The sequence below is a fragment of the Eschrichtius robustus genome, chromosome 20, assembly GCF_028021215.1.
Source record: "Eschrichtius robustus isolate mEscRob2 chromosome 20, mEscRob2.pri, whole genome shotgun sequence".
Lineage (NCBI taxonomy): Eukaryota > Metazoa > Chordata > Mammalia > Artiodactyla > Eschrichtiidae > Eschrichtius > Eschrichtius robustus.
Genome location: NC_090843.1, coordinates 23334448 through 23357844, shown reverse-complemented (window position 1 = coordinate 23357844; position 23397 = coordinate 23334448). Strand labels below are relative to the sequence as shown.

Below are 23397 nucleotides of genomic sequence, written 5' to 3'. Positions count from 1 at the left end.
GCTTAAGTGTGGGTTTCTTTTTCTCCTAAGTGGCACTCAAACGTTGACTGATTCCTAATTTATTTGGCTGTGGCCTGACAAAAAGCTGTCCCATCAGTCTTCAGTGATCAAAAACAGTCTCCTCTTTTTTGCCAGATGAAGAAACATCCCTAGAGAATGCAGAAGGATCGTTGATGAAGGTGTTACAAGCGTGGAAGAAGAACAACAGCCCCGAGCTGACTATTGAGTCAGAGAGGGCATCCTCAGATAAAAGTGCTGTCAGCTTGTCAGGCTTCATGAATGAGCAGCTGGACTTTAATAATAACAGTGATATTATCAGGGCACGAAATTACATACTGCCTTATATCTCAGAGGGAGATCTAGGAGATGTGGAATCAACATTATTACCATTCCTTCAACTTCTTTTTTCAAATACACAAGATGGAGATATGCCGCTGGGCCTTTTGAAAAACAATACAAGGAGCCCTTCTGTTAAACGTGCACGCAACAATTCAACTAATAAAAATAGATGGAGGAAACTCCATTTTCTGGAAAATTTGTTAGATGCAGAAACTCAAGAAAAAAAATGGATGAGGTGAAAAAGGAAGAAAAACCTGCCACGCGTACGCGTTCCAACCTTTTAAGTGCCGTGTATAAACGCTACGTCTTTCAAAAGAAGTTGGAAACTGCCCAACCACAGAAAGACAGCCTAGCAAAGACTAAGAGTACAGAGGAAAAGCTGCTGAGAGTGAACAGGGTCCTCAAGGGCCCGAGGGGCCTACAGAAAATGCACCTCCAAGCAGTGGGAGATGAGAGCGTCTGGGGGAAACAGAATGCCCAGCCATCTGTGGCGAGCACTGCCGAAGAAAGAAGGCTCAGGAGGCCATCCCCAAGAAAGCTGAAACAGCTACTCATGGTGCAGAGGCCCAGGAAGCTGGTGGGAAAGTCCTCCAATGCAGAGTCTTCATTCATAAAGGAACACAAGGCAGCAGGTTCCTCTACCCTGAAACAGTACTTCAAGGGCAGGCCTTCTGCCTCCATCCCTCCAGAATCCCCACCTGAGGTTAAAAGCAAATCAAAAGACTTATCCAACACTATACTTGTTTTAGAAGATGCAAAGGCTAGAGTTAGAAATATTAAGGATTTTGAACTAATCTCACATTCTGGGAAAAAAATACATCTTCCATAAAATTAGGACTCATCGGGTCCACAGAAAACCCAAAGTCAAAAGGAGTCAAAAGTTCAGAAAGAAAAGTTCGCCCAATAGAATGATGCTTGCAAGCCCTCCGTTCTCTGTAGGGAGGAGTCTCATAAATTCCCCTCCGCGAGAGCCTGTTTCATCTTCAGGAGAAGTGACTTCTCAGGAAAATCCTTTTCCAGAATTATTTTCTCTTTCAGACCCTTCGATAGAAAACACCACTTCAGAAAACAATACTGCACAAAACGTTTCTGAAGAAATTATTTCTACAGGAAACTCTAGTCTGCCAGGAGGAACCAGCCCTGGAAACACTACCCATAGGAACGTCTCCACTGCACATTCTACTGTTGCTGCAGACAACAGTATGCCAACTGTTCAACACACCAACGAAACACAATGGGAGTAGCACAACACGGGCACTGAATTATCCTCTAAGCCCACAGGCTTCACTTTCCTGGGGTTCACATCCCCGGGTGATCAAGTTGAAACTCAGCTAAAGCAGCAGCTGCGGTCCCTCATCCCCAACAATGTCATGCGAAGGCTCATTTCTCATGTTATCCAGACTTTGAAAATAGACTGCTCGGAGACCCACGTGCAGCTGGCCTGTGCCAACCTCATCTCTAGAACAGGCCTCCTGATGAAGCTTCTCAGCAAGCAGCAAGAAGTAAAGGTGTCCAAAGCGGAATGGGATACGGACCAGTGGAAAAGTGACAACTCTGTCAGTGAGAGCACAGAAGCCCAGAGTGAGCAGAAAGAGCAGGAGTCAAGTGAGGTGAGGAGAACCCCTGAAACATGGGACCTGGACTTTTACTCAGTTTAGGACATGCCATGAACGTGCCCAAGCAGGAATACCACGGGCTCCTAGTCTGTATCTTACCTTCAGCCGTGAAACTGGCTAAGACAGTGATCTCCCACTTGGCTCATTTAGAGAGTGTGCCACTATTCCTAGGGTAGACGAGAAGAGGACATAACACAGGACAACTAAATTGTAGGTAAATAAATTGTAGAAGAAAAGGCTAATGATAAGATTAATAACACTAAATTTAGCTTGTTCTTATAGAAGCTACTCGCCTGGAAGGATTGGGTTTTATAGTAGTTTAAGAATAGTTAGCTATTGTTTAGAATAGGTTTAAGAAGAGTTAGCTTTCATCCCTTGTATCTCCTTGTTTTTAAAAAATTTGTCATTTATTTTTTTAGCTCACAAAAGAAGTTCCAGGATATGGCTGTAACAACAAACTCATCTTGGCAATATCTGTAACTGTAGTAGTGACGATTTTGGTTACAATTCTCTGTCTCATTGAGGTAAGGACAATAATTCATTCAGATTCAGAACCCACAAACTTGAGAATCAAAGCCACCTTTCCACCTACTACTACTTGATTCTTCTCTTTAGTCATGAGGACTGAGATACACTTTGTTCTTTTACTGAAAAGTATATTCCCAGGATTTTTTGTTTCCTTTTTTCTTTTTTGGCTGCGTTGGGTCTTCATTGCGGTGCACGGGCTTCTCATTGCGGTGGCTTCTCTTGTTGTGGAGTACGGGCTCTAGACGCGCGGGCTCAGGAGTTTTGGCGCACGGACTTAGTTGCTCCACAGCATGTGGGACTTTCCGAGACCAGGGATGGGACCCGTGTCCTCTGCACTGGCAGGCAGATTCTTAACCACTGAACCACCAGGGAAGTCCCAATTCCAGTATTCTTAATCGTTTGTGTAGATCCATATTCCAAACAAGTGTCATTTTCCTCCTGCTTAAAAATACTTCTTTTACCCTTTCTTATAGTGAAAGTCTACTAGTAATGAATTCTTTCAGCTTTTGTATGTCTGAGATAGTCTTCATTTTGCTTTTGTTTGGACAGATCTGGGTATAGAATTCTAGCTTGATAGAATTCAATGCACTACTTTAAAGGTGTTATTCCACTGAGTTCTCCTTTACATTGTTTCCAGCAAGAAATCTGCTGTCGTTGTTATCTTTGTTCCTCTGTACGTAGTGTATAGTTTTTTCCTCTGGCTGCTTTTAAATTTTTCTCTTTATTGCTGGTTTTGAGCAATTTGATTATTTTTTGTGCCTTGGTGTAGTTTTGTCCATGTTTCTTATGCTTACAGTTCATTGATCTTCTTGACTTTGTGGGTTTATAGTGTTTACCAATTTGGAAAAGTGTTGGCTATTATTTCTTCAAATTGTTGTATTTCTCCTCTCCTTCATGGACTCTAAGTACCCATGTATTAGGCCACTTGACGTTGTTGCACAACTCACTGAGGCTCTATTCATTTTTGTTGTTGTTTTGTTTTGTTACTCTTTTTGTTTCATTTTGGATAGTTTCTATTGCTATGCCTTAATGTTCACTGACCCTTTCTTCTGCAGTGTCTAATCTGCCATTAACCTCGTTCCGTATCTTTTTCATTTAGACATTGTTTTTAATCTCTAGAAGCACAATTTGGGTCTGTTTTACATTTTCCATGCCTATACTTAACATTTTCAGTGTTTATTCTGGGTTTATTAACATACGAAATGCAGTTGTAATAACTTTTCTTCATGTATAATAACTTTTTAAATGTTCTTTTCTGCCAATTCTAACATCTGTATGGATTATGGGTTAGTTTTGATTGATTGCCTTTTCTCCTCAGTATGGGTCATATTTTCCTACTTCTTTGCATCCTTGGCAATTTTTCATATGATCCCAGATATTGTGAGGTTTAGTTTATTATTTGCTATATATATATATATATATTCCTGTAAAATGCTTGGGCTTTGTTTTGGGTGAAATCAAGTTACTCAGAACAATTTTATTCTTTTAGGTCTAGTGTGTAAGATTCGTTGGGTAGGAGTCCAAGTAGCCTTTAGTGTGGAGCTCACTGTATGCAACTACGGAGACAAGTCCTTTCTGAGCATCATGAGGTTTTGCAGTCTGACTTGTAGGAACAGGTACTATTCCTACAACCCTGTGTGATATCCAGTTATTCTTATTATTAATCCTTTCATGTGGTTCTTTTCCTGGCATCAGGGAATTCCTCACACAAATGTACTGACCAATACTTTGTTGAATTCTCAAGAGATCCCTCTGCATGTCTCCAGAGTTCTTTGTCTGTGCACTTCTTTTCTCTCTGATACTCTGCTTTGGGAACTCTAGTTACGTTGGTTTTCCCAGACTCTCAGCTCCATTTCCTCAGTCAGGGGGTCCACCAGTCTCTGCCAGGACTTCTCTTCCCTTTACCATGACCTGGAAACTCTCTCAGAGAAGTAAGGTAGGGCAATTAGAGGGATCACTTCATTTATTTCCCATCTCCTGGAGATCACTGAACTTTATTGCCTGAGGTCCAGTTTCTTGAAAACTGTTGTTTCATATGTCCTGTCTGATGTTTTCATTGTTTCAGGTGGGAGGTCAAATTGGTCCTTGTTACTTCATCTTGGCCAGAAGCCAATAACATAGTTTAAGTCTGTTTTGTTTTGATACAGGGTCCAGTTAAAGATTAGGCATTGCATGTCATGTCTTTGTTTCCTTTAATCTAGAATATTTCCCTACTATTTTTTTTGATGTTTTATGACATTGGCATTTTTGAAGAGTCTAAGCCAGTTGTCTTGTCAATTGCCCCACAATCTGGATTTGTCTGTTTCCTCATTAGATTCAAAGTAAACATTTTGGGGAAGAATACTATATAGGTGATGTATTCTTCATACTTCATCACTTCAGGTGGCCCAGTGCTAAGTTTGATCACTTGACTGAGGTGGTATCTTCCATATCTCTCCATTGTAAAGTTATTTTTCCCCTTGGTAATTGATAAATAATATGTGGGGTGATACGTTGGGATCAGTGAAGATCCTACTTTCAAACAACTCTTCACCCAACTGTGCATCAATGATAATCCTTGTCTGAATCGATTATTACATTGATAGTTGCCAAATGACACTTTCCTAATTCTATCATTCCTTTTGCATTTATTAGCTGACATTATTCTATAAAGAAGAGCTCCCCCACTTTTCATTTTGAGTATCATTATGAACTCATGTGCTTTTTTAAAAAGTAACTATGTTATACCTTATTATAACGATAGTGTTATTCTTTGGAATGTTCCTTTTGTCCAGGTTTGGCCAATGCGATCTCTGTTATTGTTTAACCACACGATGCTTTTTTCTTACTAGAATGATTTCTAATATATTACTACTCACAAATAGGAACTGAGAAAAGGACTCCAGAAGGTGCGGTCTTATTCAGACTCTTCTTAGAAGTCCGCCTTCTTCCTGCGTACTCTCAACCCCAAGTGAGGCTTTCGGGTTGGAAGGAGATACTTCTGAATTAAACTACAGATCAATGTCACCCAATTCTAATCCCTATTCCCTTTTTTCTAGGCATACCATACCTACTGCCATCCTAATCCTTCTGTTGGGCACCTCTCTCCTCCTCTATATTTACTTACAACAGTCAAGAGCAGCAATTGGCCAACCGGCCCCTATCCAGTTCTCCAGTCCATATGCCCCAAGAACTCCTTTTTGCACTGGTCTGTGGTGGCCTTGGCCTACCTCGTCTACCCACTCAAGTAACTCTTTTACCACGAATTTAATTACCTGTGTTTCCCTTTATAGGGTCTTACCTAGCCGTATGGCCTGCTGCCTCTGCCAATTTAAAAATACTATTGAGGTTGTCTGTAAGACAGTCAAGCTGCGTTGTGACAGTGAATGCCTGACAGACGTCACACGTTGTGGTGAGTCTCAATTGCGGGATAATAAATTTTTTAATTTTAATTTAATTTTTTAATAATTTTTATTTTTAATCAATGATGATACATTTTCAAATTAATGATGTAATTGCATTATTTTAATTCATTCATTCAGCGTTCCAGCTCCCTACGTTTCTAAGAACTACCCCCTTGCTAAAAATCAGATTCTTGGTTACGTTATTAAGCTAATAAGAGCTCAGGTACATAGTTAGCTTAATAATGTAACTGATCCACATACATAAAGGAACAAGAGAAAGGCATGGAAGGGGGAAGGGAATTCACATTAACGGCCACATATCCTATGCTGTGCTCTCGGCAAATGAGAACTTATTCGTAGAGTGCATCACAGTTTGTAAACTGATTTTATATACATTAGGTCTCAACTACCCTTTGTCTTATAGGACAGGTGTAAATATAATTTTGTTTCTTTTATTTGTTTCTGCAATTTTATAAAGAGTACAAGTGATGCTGTTTTATGTCCTATTGGGAGCCTGAGAGTTTCTGGTTCCATAACCAGAAGCTGCTACCTAGCCCTTCTAATGGATGGGAGAGCTAGTTTATTCTTAGACTGTCCAGCTCTGAACTTGCTCTGAATCTCAAGCTTTTCTATCCACAAAACACTCAGGGGCTTTCAACTATTTTTCTATCTATCAGATTTATTGGCACTAACTTGATGACTTCCAAAATGTGCTTTCCTGCCCAGGTAGCTTGAATACAGGTCTCTTTCAGTGATCTAGAGCACGTCATATATAGTAACACTTTACTACTTCTGTAAAGACAATATTGCTGATTTTTCAACACAATTTTTTTTTTTTTTTGGCCGTGCCACACAGCTTGTGGGATCTTAGTTCCCCACCCAGGGATTGAACCCGGGCCACAGCAGGGGAAGTGCTCGGTCCCAACCACTAGACCACCAGGGAACTCCCCCAAACAATTTTTTTACTAATTATATTGCTCCCTTCTCGCCCAGAAGTGTGCAGAAAAGGCATTTTTCATCTCCTTTTACAGGTGAGGAAAAACAAGATCAGAGGTGTTAAGTGCTATGATCCTAGTGCCCTGATCTCCTATCCGCAGTTTGGGGCTCTCTGCAAGCCCATGCTCCTCCTTTCTCATGACCCTTCCCTCCTCCTTTGACCCTCACCAAAAATACTTTTAATCCTTTTGGAAGAGAAGCCCAGCTACACAATGGTACACATTACCTTCACACAGTCAGAAGCTTTGGATGGTTCCCCCAGTAAAGCTGGAAATATTAGAAGTAAAATGAAATGAAAGCAAAGTAGCCATCTGACAGAAGTTGCTTTCTGCCTTCTACATTTTAGGACCTCAAGTATTATTCCATTGATTTGTTGTACATTCCGCATTGGCATGCAATCTGGCAAATCTCTTAACTTATACCCCAGATCCCTGGCCAAATTTTAGCAAAGAGCCAGGGCGGACATAGTGTTTTTTTCTGTATAGAGCCTTCTGTTATGGCGGCTGGGATATATGGAAGCAGGGAGTGAGCAAAGGACTCGGTGGGTGGGTGGAGAAGGGCATGTCCAGGTGACCACCTGTTTGTGGCGGTTGTTGTCGTGGTCATCTGTGACAGTAGCAAGAACGCAAGCTCACTGAAGAGGTGGAGAGAGGAAGCCTCACACTCCTCTGCCTCTGAGGCAGGACAGGATGGGGTATGTGAATGTGAGGAGTCACAGTAGATCTGCAGAGAGTCCAGCTGAGTAGGGGAGGATTTGTCTTCCAGCCTTGGCTATTCTTGAGTACTGGCCCCTGGGAACCAGTGGAGTAATCCTGAATATAGTGACTATATTTCACGCTACAGAATTTTCTGAGTAGATAGCCACTTTTTCAAGAGATACCTTTTTCACATTTTCTTGTTGCCAGTCATAGGCTTAAGTGTGGGTTTCTTTTTCTCCTAAGTGGCACTCAAACGTTGACTGATTCCTAATTTATTTGGCTGTGGCCTGACAAAAAGCTGTCCCATCAGTCTTCAGTGATCAAAAACAGTCTCCTCTTTTTTGCCAGATGAAGAAACATCCCTAGAGAATGCAGAAGGATCGTTGATGAAGGTGTTACAAGCGTGGAAGAAGAACAACAGCCCCGAGCTGACTATTGAGTCAGAGAGGGCATCCTCAGATAAAAGTGCTGTCAGCTTGTCAGGCTTCATGAATGAGCAGCTGGACTTTAATAATAACAGTGATATTATCAGGGCACGAAATTACATACTGCCTTATATCTCAGAGGGAGATCTAGGAGATGTGGAATCAACATTATTACCATTCCTTCAACTTCTTTTTTCAAATACACAAGATGGAGATATGCCGCTGGGCCTTTTGAAAAACAATACAAGGAGCCCTTCTGTTAAACGTGCACGCAACAATTCAACTAATAAAAATAGATGGAGGAAACTCCATTTTCTGGAAAATTTGTTAGATGCAGAAACTCAAGAAAAAATGGATGAGGTGAAAAAGGAAGAAAAACCTGCCACGCGTACGCGTTCCAACCTTTTAAGTGCCGTGTATAAACGCTACGTCTTTCAAAAGAAGTTGGAAACTGCCCAACCACAGAAAGACAGCCTAGCAAAGACTAAGAGTACAGAGGAAAAGCTGCTGAGAGTGAACAGGGTCCTCAAGGGCCCGAGGGGCCTACAGAAAATGCACCTCCAAGCAGTGGGAGATGAGAGCGTCTGGGGGAAACAGAATGCCCAGCCATCTGTGGCGAGCACTGCCGAAGAAAGAAGGCTCAGGAGGCCATCCCCAAGAAAGCTGAAACAGCTACTCATGGTGCAGAGGCCCAGGAAGCTGGTGGGAAAGTCCTCCAATGCAGAGTCTTCATTCATAAAGGAACACAAGGCAGCAGGTTCCTCTACCCTGAAACAGTACTTCAAGGGCAGGCCTTCTGCCTCCATCCCTCCAGAATCCCCACCTGAGGTTAAAAGCAAATCAAAAGACTTATCCAACACTATACTTGTTTTAGAAGATGCAAAGGCTAGAGTTAGAAATATTAAGGATTTTGAACTAATCTCACATTCTGGGAAAAAAATACATCTTCCATAAAATTAGGACTCATCGGGTCCACAGAAAACCCAAAGTCAAAAGGAGTCAAAAGTTCAGAAAGAAAAGTTCGCCCAATAGAATGATGCTTGCAAGCCCTCCGTTCTCTGTAGGGAGGAGTCTCATAAATTCCCCTCCGCGAGAGCCTGTTTCATCTTCAGGAGAAGTGACTTCTCAGGAAAATCCTTTTCCAGAATTATTTTCTCTTTCAGACCCTTCGATAGAAAACACCACTTCAGAAAACAATACTGCACAAAACGTTTCTGAAGAAATTATTTCTACAGGAAACTCTAGTCTGCCAGGAGGAACCAGCCCTGGAAACACTACCCATAGGAACGTCTCCACTGCACATTCTACTGTTGCTGCAGACAACAGTATGCCAACTGTTCAACACACCAACGAAACACAATGGGAGTAGCACAACACGGGCACTGAATTATCCTCTAAGCCCACAGGCTTCACTTTCCTGGGGTTCACATCCCCGGGTGATCAAGTTGAAACTCAGCTAAAGCAGCAGCTGCGGTCCCTCATCCCCAACAATGTCATGCGAAGGCTCATTTCTCATGTTATCCAGACTTTGAAAATAGACTGCTCGGAGACCCACGTGCAGCTGGCCTGTGCCAACCTCATCTCTAGAACAGGCCTCCTGATGAAGCTTCTCAGCAAGCAGCAAGAAGTAAAGGTGTCCAAAGCGGAATGGGATACGGACCAGTGGAAAAGTGACAACTCTGTCAGTGAGAGCACAGAAGCCCAGAGTGAGCAGAAAGAGCAGGAGTCAAGTGAGGTGAGGAGAACCCCTGAAACATGGGACCTGGACTTTTACTCAGTTTAGGACATGCCATGAACGTGCCCAAGCAGGAATACCACGGGCTCCTAGTCTGTATCTTACCTTCAGCCGTGAAACTGGCTAAGACAGTGATCTCCCACTTGGCTCATTTAGAGAGTGTGCCACTATTCCTAGGGTAGACGAGAAGAGGACATAACACAGGACAACTAAATTGTAGGTAAGTAAATTGTAGAAGAAAAGGCTAATGATAAGATTAATAACACTAAATTTAGCTTGTTCTTATAGAAGCTACTCGCCTGGAAGGATTGGGTTTTATAGTAGTTTAAGAATAGTTAGCTATTGTTTAGAATAGGTTTAAGAAGAGTTAGCTTTCATCCCTTGTATCTCCTTGTTTTTAAAAAATTTGTCATTTATTTTTTTAGCTCACAAAAGAAGTTCCAGGATATGGCTGTAACAACAAACTCATCTTGGCAATATCTGTAACTGTAGTAGTGACGATTTTGGTTACAATTCTCTGTCTCATTGAGGTAAGGACAATAATTCATTCAGATTCAGAACCCACAAACTTGAGAATCAAAGCCACCTTTCCACCTACTACTACTTGATTCTTCTCTTTAGTCATGAGGACTGAGATACGATTTGTTCTTTTACTGAAAATTATATCCCCAGGATTTTTGTTTTCTTTTTTTCGGTGCGTTGGTTCTTCATTGCGGTGCGCGGGCTTCTCATTGCGGTGGCTTCTCTTGTTGTGGAGTACGGGCTCTAGGCGCGCAGGCTCAGGAGTTGTGGCGCACGGACTTAGTTGCTCCGCAGCATGTGGGACCGTCCCAGACCAAGGATCTAACCCGTGTCCCCTGCACTGGCAGGCGGATTCTCAACTATTGTGCCACCAGGGAAGTCCCCACAGGATTTTTAAAGGAACTCCACTGCCAGGAGATCTCTATGGAATTGGATCCATGATAACAAGCCATTGGAGTATTTTGACAAGTTAAGTTTATAAGAAGGCCAGAGTTGACATGATAGCAAAATTTCTTCAACTCAAAAAACTATGCTGATTTGATGTACTCGCCTGTCACTCTCAGTCTACCGTTGATTTCTTTCCTTGTTGGCTGAAGTGATGAGAGGTATACGATCTCCATACTCAGGGAGCTATCAGTCACCCTGGGAGGGCTAAAAGGACATGCCTAAAAGATAAAAGCATGATCTCATCAATTCCTTAGGTTTACTTAGCAGCTTTCTTCTCCAGTGTATTAGGAATTGTGTAGATAGGTTCCATTAAAACACTGCAAGTAAAATCCTGCCTCAGGCTACCCTAAAGTATGTCATATTTATAGTAGCCTATTCCTGGAGCTAGCCTGTTTACCTTTTGGTCAGTTACATAATGGTTTGTCACTTTTCCCAACAGGCAGTTGCTAACATTAAAAGAGTGATTTTAATAAGCTGGCAATCTTGATTCTACCCTACCAGTCCAACCTGCTTTATTTACCTTTTCTCTTGTTATGGCAGCCCTCCATTGGAGCCAAAGCAGCTCCTCCCTATACGCTAGTTACACCACACCCATTCCTACTTTTGTCTGTGCCTTTGCCCATCTAAATTTCCTTGATTTTGCTTTGCCTGTGGAAGTCCTATGAATCTCTCAAAAGCCAACTCAAGTTCAGATATCTTTCTTCATAAAGCCTTCCCTGAATACTCCAGCCCTCCCGATCCTAGTCCTGTGAGGTTTGTCACCATTTCTTAGGGGCCATAGCAAAGCAGTCGCCTCCCCTCAGAACTCACAAAAGTGGTAAGCAGTTTTTAAAAAGGCAGCCCCCCAAGAGAGAAACACCAAGGTTAGCACATCATGGAGCTGAGCAGAGACGTGTAAGGACTAATGGCTTCCTGGCCTATCAGACTTGAATAAAACCTGACATGATGTACTAATTTCTAAAGAGAAATGTGTCTATCTGCAGGAGGGTTGGTCAGTAGTGAAAGCATAGAAAAGGTGAGGAGAGACCAACATGGGCAGCGCCCATCCTCACATTGCCCGAGAGTAGAGATGGCACCTTCGGCAGCAGAACTGAAGAGTCAGGCCCACTAGCCAGGCTGTGCCTGTTGAGGAGCTGGATGGATCCAGCTGCCTCAGGCCTTCCCATTAAATTCTGGATTCAGCTGATTCCTTTTCTAATTCTGTTCTCACCAAGTAGCCTTCGATTGTGTGATTGTGCTTTAGTGTGCCACGGAGGCCTGTCTCCACAGAAGGTAATTCTCTGATTGTGTAGACACGGATGCCCTGTGTGTAGAACAGCTGTATTTCTCATTGTCAAGTAATAATTTGGCATTCTGATTTTTGATCAATCCTGTGCTATTGATAAAGTGAGACTGCCACAACAGGAAGACGTGAGTTCTCTCTTGGTGAGGAAGAGTATGATTTCTGAGCCTAGGAGGCTGGGGACTAGCATGGGGTCAGCTTGCTAGTCATTGGCCATTGCCCAGACTGTACCCTCTACATCTCCAGGTGGCATATGGCCTTTTGCTTTTTTAGAATTTCTGTAAAGTCCCCTTTTTATTGTTTCTAACTTCTATGTAGTTTAACCTTGAATTTGTTTTGTTTTGTTTTGGCCTGCGGGATCTTAGTTCGCCAAGTAGGGATTGCACCTGTACCCTCGGCAGTGAAAGCGAGGAGTCCTAACCGTTATTTCCTCTCCCCACTTATATGATAAGCTCTTTGAGGACAGGGGCCATGCAGTGTTCTTCCTATGGTAGACACTAATGGTGTTCAACGGAAGAGAGATGAGGCGTTATGTCAATTCCACAGTGAGGAATCATGCAACCGAATATTTATTTGAAGTAGCATCGAGTCCAGCAACAGACCATGTGTTCTTAAGACTTTTGAAACGTCATGTTTTAATATTCCAATCAGTGGGAGAAAATGAATAAATGGTGATAGAATAGCTGCCTAACTATTTGGGGGGTAAAGAATAGCAGATCCCCATTTTTCATCTTAAATAAACATATTTCCATAAATGTGAAAAAAGACCACATAAAGGTATTAGAAGAAAATAAAAGCAATATTTTTATAATCTTATTGTGGGAAAGAGCCTTCAGAGCCTGATGCCACAAGCAGAGCCTTTGATATATTCCACCATCTTGTCTGTGACACCAGCTTAGCACTGATTCATGCCAAGCGTAAGATGAAGAGTCATCCATATATCGTCTGATTTAATGCCCACAGTCCTGTGAGGATGATATTACTATCCCTTCTTCATAGATGAAGGAGATCAATGTAAGGCCCCAGTGGCCAAACCAAAAGCAGAAGCCAGTTTCACCCGACTGCAAAGCTTGTGCTCCCTACTCCACTCTTTTGTCTTGTCTCCTTAGAGACAAAAACACTGGAAAGATTCGAAACACTGGAATTCAATGAAAGCCAGTATTTCTTTACTATAAAGAGTTTTTTGTTTGTTTGTTTGTTTGTTTGTTTGCGGGTGGCGGGGTTTGGCCATGCTGTGCAGCTTGTGGGATCTTAGTTCCCTGATCAGGGATTGAAACTCGGGCCGCAGCAGTGAAAGCGCCAAGCCCTAACCACTGGACCACCAGGGAACTCCCATGAGTTTTATAAGTCAACAAGAAGAAGACAAACAGTCCAGGGGAAAAGGGGGCAAGGGCTGTTCAGAGTAGCAGGTGTGTTGACAGTCTGCCACCATATCTGCCCGTCCTCTCCTCATGGCTCATGTGGGGTGGATTTTGTTAGCCAGGCCTTTGTCACCTCATGACGTACAAATAATCTCTAATATTTTCTTCAAGTACTTTTATAATCCGTCTAGAGTTTGTTGTATTTGTTTTTTAGTGTGGTTGAGGTAGGGGATCTAACTTTTCCCCCCTACATGAAGATCTAATTGTTTTCAAATCTTTCACTGAATGGTTTATTCTTTCTTCCCTGGTCTAATATACTATCTTCATCTGGACTCTATTCTGTGATCCAGTTATCTTGTCCTGTACCAGTACCAATATCACACTGCTTAATTCCAGTTGCTCTATAACATATTTTATATCTGGTAGGGCAAGTTCCTACTCTTTGACCTTCTTTTTCATACATTTCATAACTATTCTTACATATATTCTCTACCAAATGTCAGCTGGCCAGGTTTTATTTAAAAATTATTTTGGATATAAATGGATTGCATTGAATTTGTAGGTTAATTTGAGGAGAAATGACCTCTTTACAACATTCTAGGAGGATGGTATCTCATGCCATGTAAGTACTTCTTCTTAATGTCCTTCAGAAAAGTTTGAATATTTTCATCACAGAGGTCTTACAAATTTTTGGTTAAGTTTATTGCTAGGTACTTTATGCATTTTTATTGATATAGTAAATGGGATGTTTCTTCTGTTTTTTAGTGAGTTATTTGTGTTATATGGGAAAGCTGTTGAGGCTTATATGTTGATCTCTTGATTTTGTGTGTAGCCATCTTACTCATGTTACTTCCAATAAAATTTCGGTTGATTCTTTTGGTCTTTTTAGGTCCCTCATTTCATATGCAAATATGTTTGTCTCTTCCTTTCCCATACTTCGTTTTTCTTACCGTACTGATTAAGACCTCCTCCACAATGATCGATAGTAGCAGTAATGATGGGCATCCTACTCTTGTTCTTGACTTTAAAGCAATGCTTAGGTTTCTGCTAGATACTTTTATTTTCTTTTCCTACTTCTAAGAATTTTTATTAGGAATTATCTGTTGAAAGTTATCTAAAACCGTCAATAAAATATATCTCCAGCTGCCTGCAAGACCCTAAGGTACTGTGGAAGAGTCAAAGGATTATTAAACAGGGTAGAATTCCTTTCCTTAAAAAAGTTATCATCTCACTGAGTAGATAAGATTTAAAGTAAAAAGGAATGAATAAAGATCTGGAAATAATTGTAATGGATAATCATGATCATGTTTTCTTTCAGAACAGATTTATTCTCATAGAATTGCAAAAGGGGAAGATAAAAAAAGAAGCAGAAGATAAATATTGGTCTTTTAAAGCAGAATTTTACAACTAGAGGAGAACTTAGAACTCATCTATTTCAATTTCCTCACCAAAGGCAGGAAGAATGTTTAATTACCCTAATGGTTTACCCTAATTTATTTATCAGCAGAATTAGCTTCCCAGCCCAAGCTGAGTTAGAACAGGACTGGCACAGATTCATCTGCTTTTACTAGTCCTTTAAGGAAAGAGGGTGGACGGGGAGAGGTTTTGGTTGTACCTGTTCCTGCTGGCCGGGTGCCTGGTTCCTAGGCATCAGGCCAGGCCAGAGGCCTTCTAGGAGGCTCTGCGGTAGGGAGGGCCACATGGTTGGGGATTTAGGGGCTGGCCTCACTCAAAGCTGACGAAAGGTAGAACCTATGAGTCCCTTCTGTAAAGTGGCAAGAAAACCTCCCTTCTCACCCTACTGTTTTTCAGGCGCCTACTCTCTATTCCCTTTATCCAAACCTCATAGAATTTTAACCGGGAGAAACTTTAGACAGCAGTTTGTCTCTTCCTTTTATAATAAGGAAATGGAGAAAGAGAAAGGGAAAATATCTTGCCCCATGGTCATACTGCTAGTGATTATCAAAAAGAAGAGGGTCCCTTTCCACTGAGGACTTCTCTACTGATCACACTGTGCTTGGGCTGTGAGCTCCGTTTTATGTCACAATTCAGTATACACATACTATATGGGCATAAGTAGTTTCTGAAACTAACTTATTGTGCACTCTGATTTTTTTCTATTCTATTTGTATTCAAAAAGAGTATTTTGTGTTTCCCTGCTGGTCATGGCCTTTAAACTGATATCACAATTCACTGACACCTCAGTGACAACCTGCAATATGAAAGTCAGAGAGCTATAGATAATTTTGCTAGTTGGGTTCAGGTGTTTACTTGGTGTGATTCAACTTATAGGATAGGATAGAGCAGCCAGGAAAATAAAAGCACCTTCTCCCCACAGCCACACCCCCAGCAAATGCTGCATGTGCGACTAAGTCCGAAGCAGACTGGTGTGAAGCGCATCTAGAGAGTAACGTGTTTCTGCCCAGCGCCACTGTGCAGTGTTTTCTCTGCACGAGGGCTCTTGGCCAAGGGCCAAGAAAGGTGAACGGGGCTGAAAATCCTGCCTATACTCCATGCTAAGCCACATGCAAAGGTCTCCCCAGAGACACGGGGGGACCATTTTGGACTGACACAGAGAACTTCTGGAAGGCCAGCATGCATGGGATGATTTTCAAGATCCCGGGTCTGTGGTGATTTTGCTCGTTGTGATTACGGACTGAGGTACCCATTTAGTCCTAATAAGACCAGAGATAACACATTGTGAGAGAGATGATAAATGACATGTAACACTAACTGTGTGTGTTTTCCTCTAAGGGGCTTTTTTCGATTTCTGCTGCATAAGAGAAGCTCAGGGGAAAGTGAGAGTCAGGTAAATTTGAGGGGGATATAGTACTGTGGCCAGAGAAAGCAGGGGAGATGCTGAATTAATATTTCCCTTTCTGTGTTCCAAGAGGGCTTTTTCGGGAGAAGGCAGCCACTTTGGCTTAGGGATATGTATAGGCCTCTCAACGCCACACACAAGGAAAACATGGCACAGAAGCTACACGACAGGGAGTCTTCTGATGAGGATGAGATATTCTATAAGGATGCAGGGTAAATTATAGGGGACAAGTTAAAATTCTCCTCTAAAATGAGGAAATAATGAAAACTATAATTGTTCGTTTCAAAAGTAAAAGCCTTGGCATTATTCTTCTTACCCCAGGGAAGTCATCAAAGCCCCAGCAGAGAAGCTTCTGGCTGCATATTGGGTTGATGAAGGGGCGGGTGAGGAAAGTGAGACAGCACACGAGACAGCCACAGAGTGAGCCCTGTTCTGCCTCAAGCCACCTGCAAATTTTATTTTCTAATATTGGCTTCTCAGCATTGCTTGCAAAATACTTATTTTTCTCATACTAAAATGTATAAATTCATAGCCAAGTCTAACCATGTGGTAAGGAATTAAAATACAAATAGTTGAATATTTATACACCACTAACAAGGGCCTGCAAGAAGAAGCAGAGCTGAAACTAGAATCCCTCATGGTAGCCAGTACTTCCACAAGAGGAAATGTGGGCAAAGGAGGATGAGTAGAAGGATGAAGAGGGGCTTCCCTCCCTTGTTTCCCCAGTATCATCAGTCCCTGGGAACTGGAAAACATACCATCCTCAAGGGGCATAGATCGTTAAGTCAAATAACAATTTATTCTGGTGCTCTCTCTCCTGGTTCATCAAGTACCAGTTATTTACAACATACTCGACCTCCTGCCCATAGAGGATCATCTACTTCTGGCCCCTCTCGTATGGTCATTGTGGTTGCCAGAATATTTGGATCACTGGGCCTCCCTCCACTGTGGAGCCAAGGCCTGACTTGTCTCCCAAGTTCTCAAACTCATGTACAAATGTGTACCCTGTCTTGGTAGGGGGTTCTCCACCATTTCAAGCTGGTGGAAAATTCCCATTGGGTTGTTTTTTTTCTTTAAAAAGAAATCCCAACCCTTGGATAACTAGCAGGGAGGTGCCAGAAAGACAGGGTGAAGAAGAATGTGTGAGAGCAGCCATTGCCCAAGATGGCCCTCCTCAGGCCCTGGCCTCTCCTGACCCCACTGAGGGTCAGCTGTGTGCTGCTCGGCTCCCTCCAGCTCAGCCCAGCACCAAACCTACCCACCTCCTGCCTCACCCAGCACAGGCCCAGGGCTGCATGATTCCAAGTGCTTATATAGTGACAGTGCCACCTGCGGAAGGTGCAAAGGCTCTTCCACTCCTGCCAAGAAAGTCATTAATCACATTTCTTAAGTCAGTGAGAGTTAAATAGATTAATGAGTAAAAGAAATTCTGAATGAACAGGATTTGATAATCTACCAAAATGACCACAGATAGTGCTGGTGGTTTAGTAACATGAGGTGAAGAACTGTGCAAGCCATGGGGTGATAGCACACGGTCCCCCAGAGGATCAGTGGGCCTGGGAGATGGCCCAGCAGGTTCTGCCGGTTGAGTGGGGTTCCAAGCAAAGTGAACGGCCCATCAGTTCTTCTGAGTTATGAGTTTGCTGATGCTGCATGAGAGACATCTGTTCTCTCAGTGCCTGCCCAAGTCACCTCCCAAAGGTTCTTACTGAGAATGAAAAACAAGTGTTTTTCTCTGGGCGGTGACTTCAGTGAGCCGACAAGTATTTTCTGTGTTTAAGGCGCATGACTAATACTACTAACAATAGAAAGCAGCAGCAGCTAACACTTACCACTTGCTTGCTTGGTGCCAAGCCCTGGGTTAGGCATCTTATGGTCTTATTTAGCCCAACAGTCCGTGGAAGCATATCTTGTTAGCCTCGTTTGACAGATAGGAAACAGGATTTAAAGAATGTAGGTAACCTGCTCAAGAACCCAAGGCCCCACGTCCAAAAGTGTGAGTTAAGGTTGGAGCCCAGAACTGTTAGACTCCAACAGGGATGCAGAGAAGTATAAGCTGTGTTTGCCACCAAAGAGTTGATAACAATGATAATAATGAGGAGAAGGAGGCAGCTGCTGTTTATTGAGCACCTGCTATGGACCAGGTACAGTACTAGGCACTTTGGTTACACTATTAGGTCACAAGAGCGGAAAGTCCCCATGCCCACTCAAACTCTGTAATGAGTGGGGGTCTGATTTCAGTAAAGAGGTGGTCACAAAGACACGGAGTTGACGAGAAACCAGGGGTAGAGATCCTTGTACTGCTGGGCTTCCCAAAGTGTGGACCAGGATTCCAGGTAGCTCCAGGTTCCTAGTTTGGGATATTTCCATTATTTCAAAGTTGGTACATAAATGAGGCTTAGATAATATTTTTTGTATCATACTACCTCAGATTTGCACAATTTTTTATTAGTCTCAAATGCTACCCTACCATATTTCTAAATTAAAATTGCCAAGAGTAAGATTCTGCTTGGCCCAGCTTGACCGAGATTGGGCAGTGTTTTTGCCAGAGCCAGAGACTTCACCTGGCCAGCCTGTGAGTGAGCTGTCTCTCCTTGGATCAGGGAGTCATCCCTGGCTGTGGCCCAGAAGCAAGAGGGGTGCCCAGGGTCAGGTGGTACAACACATGGCCGCCTGGGGCTGCCTCTGTCACCATCTTATGATGGACAAACTAGCTCAGAGCCCAACTCCTTACTGAGACCTGCGAGATAGAAGGGGAGAGGGAGATACAAGGCCAACAGCTACTAAATGAATGCAAATTCTGATTCCGATGAAATCTGTCAGAGAATTTAGCCACTTTTTGAAAGATAATGAAATGAGACAATACATGATTAGGGCAAAAATGATACAGGGAAGAAAATTGTAGAATTCAGAGGAGGGAAGGTTAGGAAACTAGGGAGGGTCCATGAAAAAGGCAGAACTTGATCTGGGCCTGCATTATTGTGGCTGGTGCTGGGGAAAGAGTTGATTAGGACAAAGTCCCTTCTCTTGTGGGGCCTTAAGACTGAGAGGAGGCACAGACACCTGAAGATATATTATATATAGAAGACAGTGTGTTGACATGACAATGGCAGTGTACCAAGAAGTGGTTCAGTTCTTGGTTGGCTGGAAAGGAGAAAATGTGAGGGATGGCTTAGAGGAGGGGAAGAAGAAGAAAGCCAAACAGAAGTTTCTTGGGAGGACGAGATGAAGGAAAGGCATTCTAGACGGAGGACAGTACAGAGGCAAGAAGCATGAAACCTTGGGTGGGCTTGAAGCGTGTGCAGTCTGGTGTTCCCAAGCATGAAGCACAAGGAGGAAAGGGCAGTAGGTGAGGCAGTGCGGGAGAGCAGAGACCCAATCCCAAAGGGCCTGGTCAAGGCGCACAAACTACAATGTTTTAAATAGAGAAGAGACATGACCAAGCTTGAGTTTTATAAAGAGTACTTTGATGGTGGCCTAAAAGTAGAGAGGCTGAGAGGTCAACTTGGGTGTTTAGACCAAGTAGGAACTGGGAGAAAATGGGGCACCAGACCAGAGGTTTTGATGCAACTGAAGAGCACGTACTCTGGATACACATGAGTGAGAACTGGAAGGACAAGAGCTTATGTTCAGAGAATGAAAGATTGTATATTTAAGATTTTTTATGACAAACTCCAGATGATGATAAGGTCGAAATGTAACCTGGGAATGGAGATCAGTGAGGTGTTGGGAATCCAGAAGGTGATGAGAAATAATTTGGATAGTCCTGGACACTCATTCCTTTCCCCTTTCAGTAGCTCAGTAAAAAGCTAGCTCAGCAGGTACCAGCGAGCTCAATGGAAAAAATAGGCTCCCCCTCCTACTGCGACCATTTCTGTCACCAAGCAGTTGCCACTGTTAGTAGTATAGACGTTCCCTGCCTCACCATCCCTGTAACTGTGACGCACTCCAGGCTGGCTCCTTCTCTACGGGAACTCTGGTCATGGGACACACAATCCAGGTAAGTCTGGTCTAATCCCCTTCTCTGAAAGCTTGAGGGATTGAGTGCACCCTGTTATTGTTCTGCTTATAAGTTCCCCCCGCCCTGAACAATAAAACCCTACTGTATATTTGCACAGTAGGGGGTTGAGGAATTTCGTGCCCAGGAAAATCTGTGCGTTGTTGGCATGGTAAGTATTGTGGTAGATGTGGAACCTAGAAAAATGGTACAGATGAGCCGGTTTGCAGGGCAGAAGTTGAGACACAGATGTAGAGAACAGACATATGGACACCAAGGGGGGAAAACTGCGGTGGGGTGGGGCTGGTGGTGTGCTGAATTGGGCGATTGGGATTGACATGTATACACTGATGTGTATAAAATTGATGACTAAGAACCTGCAGTATAAACAAACAAACAAACACAACAACTAATACTAAACTTTCATTGGGTTATTTGTATGGAAATATGTTAATACAAATGTTTCAGACATTACATGAAATTTCTAAAAATCTTATATGTTCTGGTATCATGTTATAAGTCATAATCCTAGTTATTATTTTAAAATGTATATCTCAGAAATAACTAATTTTCTTGTCAACTGCATTATTATGAACTTTCATCAAATCTTTAACCGTGGTCATTTTTAAGTCTTTTGTCATTTACAGACAGTTCTGGGTGTACTCTGATGCTTTTGCAAATATGTTCCTATAAAAGGGTTTCATCTTCAAGAAATTCATGGAAAAGACTCTGACAAGTACAGGTTTCTGGTAACTGACTGTACTGCTGAACTGAATGAATAAGCATTTTCAGAACTCTAATGAAAAACTGATGAACTCATAAAAGTGCTAACAAAAGGTCAAGATGGAAAAAAAATTAATTACATGGCACTGAGTGAACTGATGAGGATGAGTATAATTTTTGTGACTTTCTGTTTGAATTTTAAAAAAATAAAAAAAAATAAAAATTAAAAATAAAAAAAATCCCACAAGGACTCAGAGGCAAAGAATATACAAATCAATTTTCACTGCAAAGTAAAGGAGCTGTTACAGTGGAGGATTACTGGACTGAATGTCAATATTATGACATAGTATGAGTGTGTTTCATGTTTGGTAATTGCAATCATTTTTGCTTTTGTTGTGGTCATCCATGTACAATGCTTGGTGTCAGTCTATTTATCTCTTGTAAAAATAAAATACAGCGTGTGTGTGTGAAAAAAAAAAAAAAAGGAAAAAAAGAATAAAGAAACTGTGTTCCCAAATGAAACCCTGGGATAGGATTAGTCATTTACATCTTTTAAAAATAAAGTCCAACAGTATTAGAGCTGTGGTATACTTATTGGAAAAAAAAAAAAAAAACTATTGTGGTAGAGGAAACGACTTGGAGCCCATGACCGAAGTCCCCAACCGTTACGAGGGCATCATTCATTAAAATGCCAGTTCAAAATACTGAGAGTCTCAAGTCTGTCTGGTTCAACCCCTGAATCAGACAGTGTATTGATTATCTGGTGGTATGTAACAGATCACACCAAAATAGTGGCTCAAAACAACAATAAACATTTATTCCTCACAATTTCTGAGTCAAGCCTTTAGGGGAATATCTTGGGCAGTTCTGGCTCTGGGTCTCTCACGAGGTCCTCAAGATATCGGCCAGGGCTGCAGTCATCTGATGGCTGGACTGAGGCTGCAGGGTCCACTTCCAAGGTGGTTCACTCCCTTACCTGGCTGCCAGGGTCGTGCTGGTTGTTAGAGGGAGGCCTCCTTTCCTCCCTGCATGGGCCTGTCCACCTGCTACTTGATTGAATGTCCTCACTACACGATGGCTGGCTTCCTCCAGAGGGAGCTGTCCAAGAGAGAGACAGAGGTTATTCCTCTTATGGCCTGGCCTCAGAAGGCACATAACACCACTTCTGCCACATAGCATGGTTAGAAGTCAGTCACTCGTTCCAGCTCACATTCAAGAGGAGGGGATTTAGACTCCACCTTTTGAAGAAAGAAGAGTCAAAGAATTTGCGGACATATTTTAAAACTACCATAGACAAGAAAATAGAAAGCACTCTAGATATTTCAAGCCAAAAAAAAAAAAAAGCCAGAAAGAGAGAAAGATTATATCCAAACAGTTGGTGCTTATCATTGAGGGGGCTAAGGGTGGTGAAAGTTGGGGATGGGGGGCATTGCAGCACTAGCCTTCAGGTTACTTTACCACAGCTGCTTTCCATAGACTCAAAACTGCTGCTGCCACTCAGAAGTCAGGAAACTTTGGGAAGCCACTGATGAGGTCATTGCAGCCCCAAAGCCCCAAGGGTGGTGACTAGATGGGGAATATTGAGTGTACTGCAGAGGAGGAAAAAATGATTTCCATCTGCTTTCCACCTTCCAAATTTCACACAAGTACATTTCGTTGGCAGAACCCTGCTGTCGAGGGGATCTGTGAAATATGGTTCCCAGGCCTCTAGCACCTGCAGAGAAGGGGGTAGAAATGGGTGTCAAGAGCCAACCAACACTGTCCAACATGCGTCCGTATAAAGGTATGGTGAGGAGGCACCACCAGTACTTGGAGAAGTCCTGGAGCCCTACTCCTTTTTTTTTTTTTTGTAGGCTTATGGGTGTCCAAGGCTTTGTAAAAGGGGGGTGGCGTCCACATAGAATAACATGGTGGGGAGCTAGCTGAGTCACAAATCTGGAAGGTGTCACTGTAGTTGGGCAGCAGGTGAGGTACTGGTTGCTGGTGACATGCAGTCAGCCCCAGAGGTGACTGGAGAAACACCTGGAGTTGATCCTTAGTTGGTCTCTGGAATGTTCTCATTGGAATGAAAGCTGGGTAGACTGCAGGCAGTGCAGCATCGGAGAGAACATAGCTGCCATTCAAAAGAGCTGCCAGAGGAAAGGTGTCCATAGGGAAATATCATTTCTCAAAATACGGTCTGTGGACCTCTACACTCAAACATCTCTGGGATGCTTCTTTAAAAGGCTGATCCTGGGACTTCCCTGATGGTCCAGTGGTAAAGAATCCACCTTCCAGACTTCCCTGGTGGCGCAGTAGTTAAGAATCCGCCTGCCCATGCAGGGGACATGGGTTCGAGCCCTGATCCAGGAAGATCCCACATGCCGCGGAGCAACTAAGGCTGTGTGCCACAACTACTGAGCCTGTGCTCTAGAGTCTGCGAGCCACAGCTACTGAGCCCTCGTGCTGCAACTACTGAAGCCCGCTTGCCTAGAGCCCGTGCTCCGCAACGGATTAATCCCAAGTATATTTGAGTACCTAATGG

At 42.7% G+C, this 23397-nt stretch overlaps 1 pseudogene; it reads left to right on the top strand.

The window, feature by feature from the left end:
- The window catches only part of LOC137755301 (RAD52 motif-containing protein 1-like), a 227810-nt pseudogene that overhangs the window by 194705 nt on the left and 9708 nt on the right, over positions 1-23397 (top strand).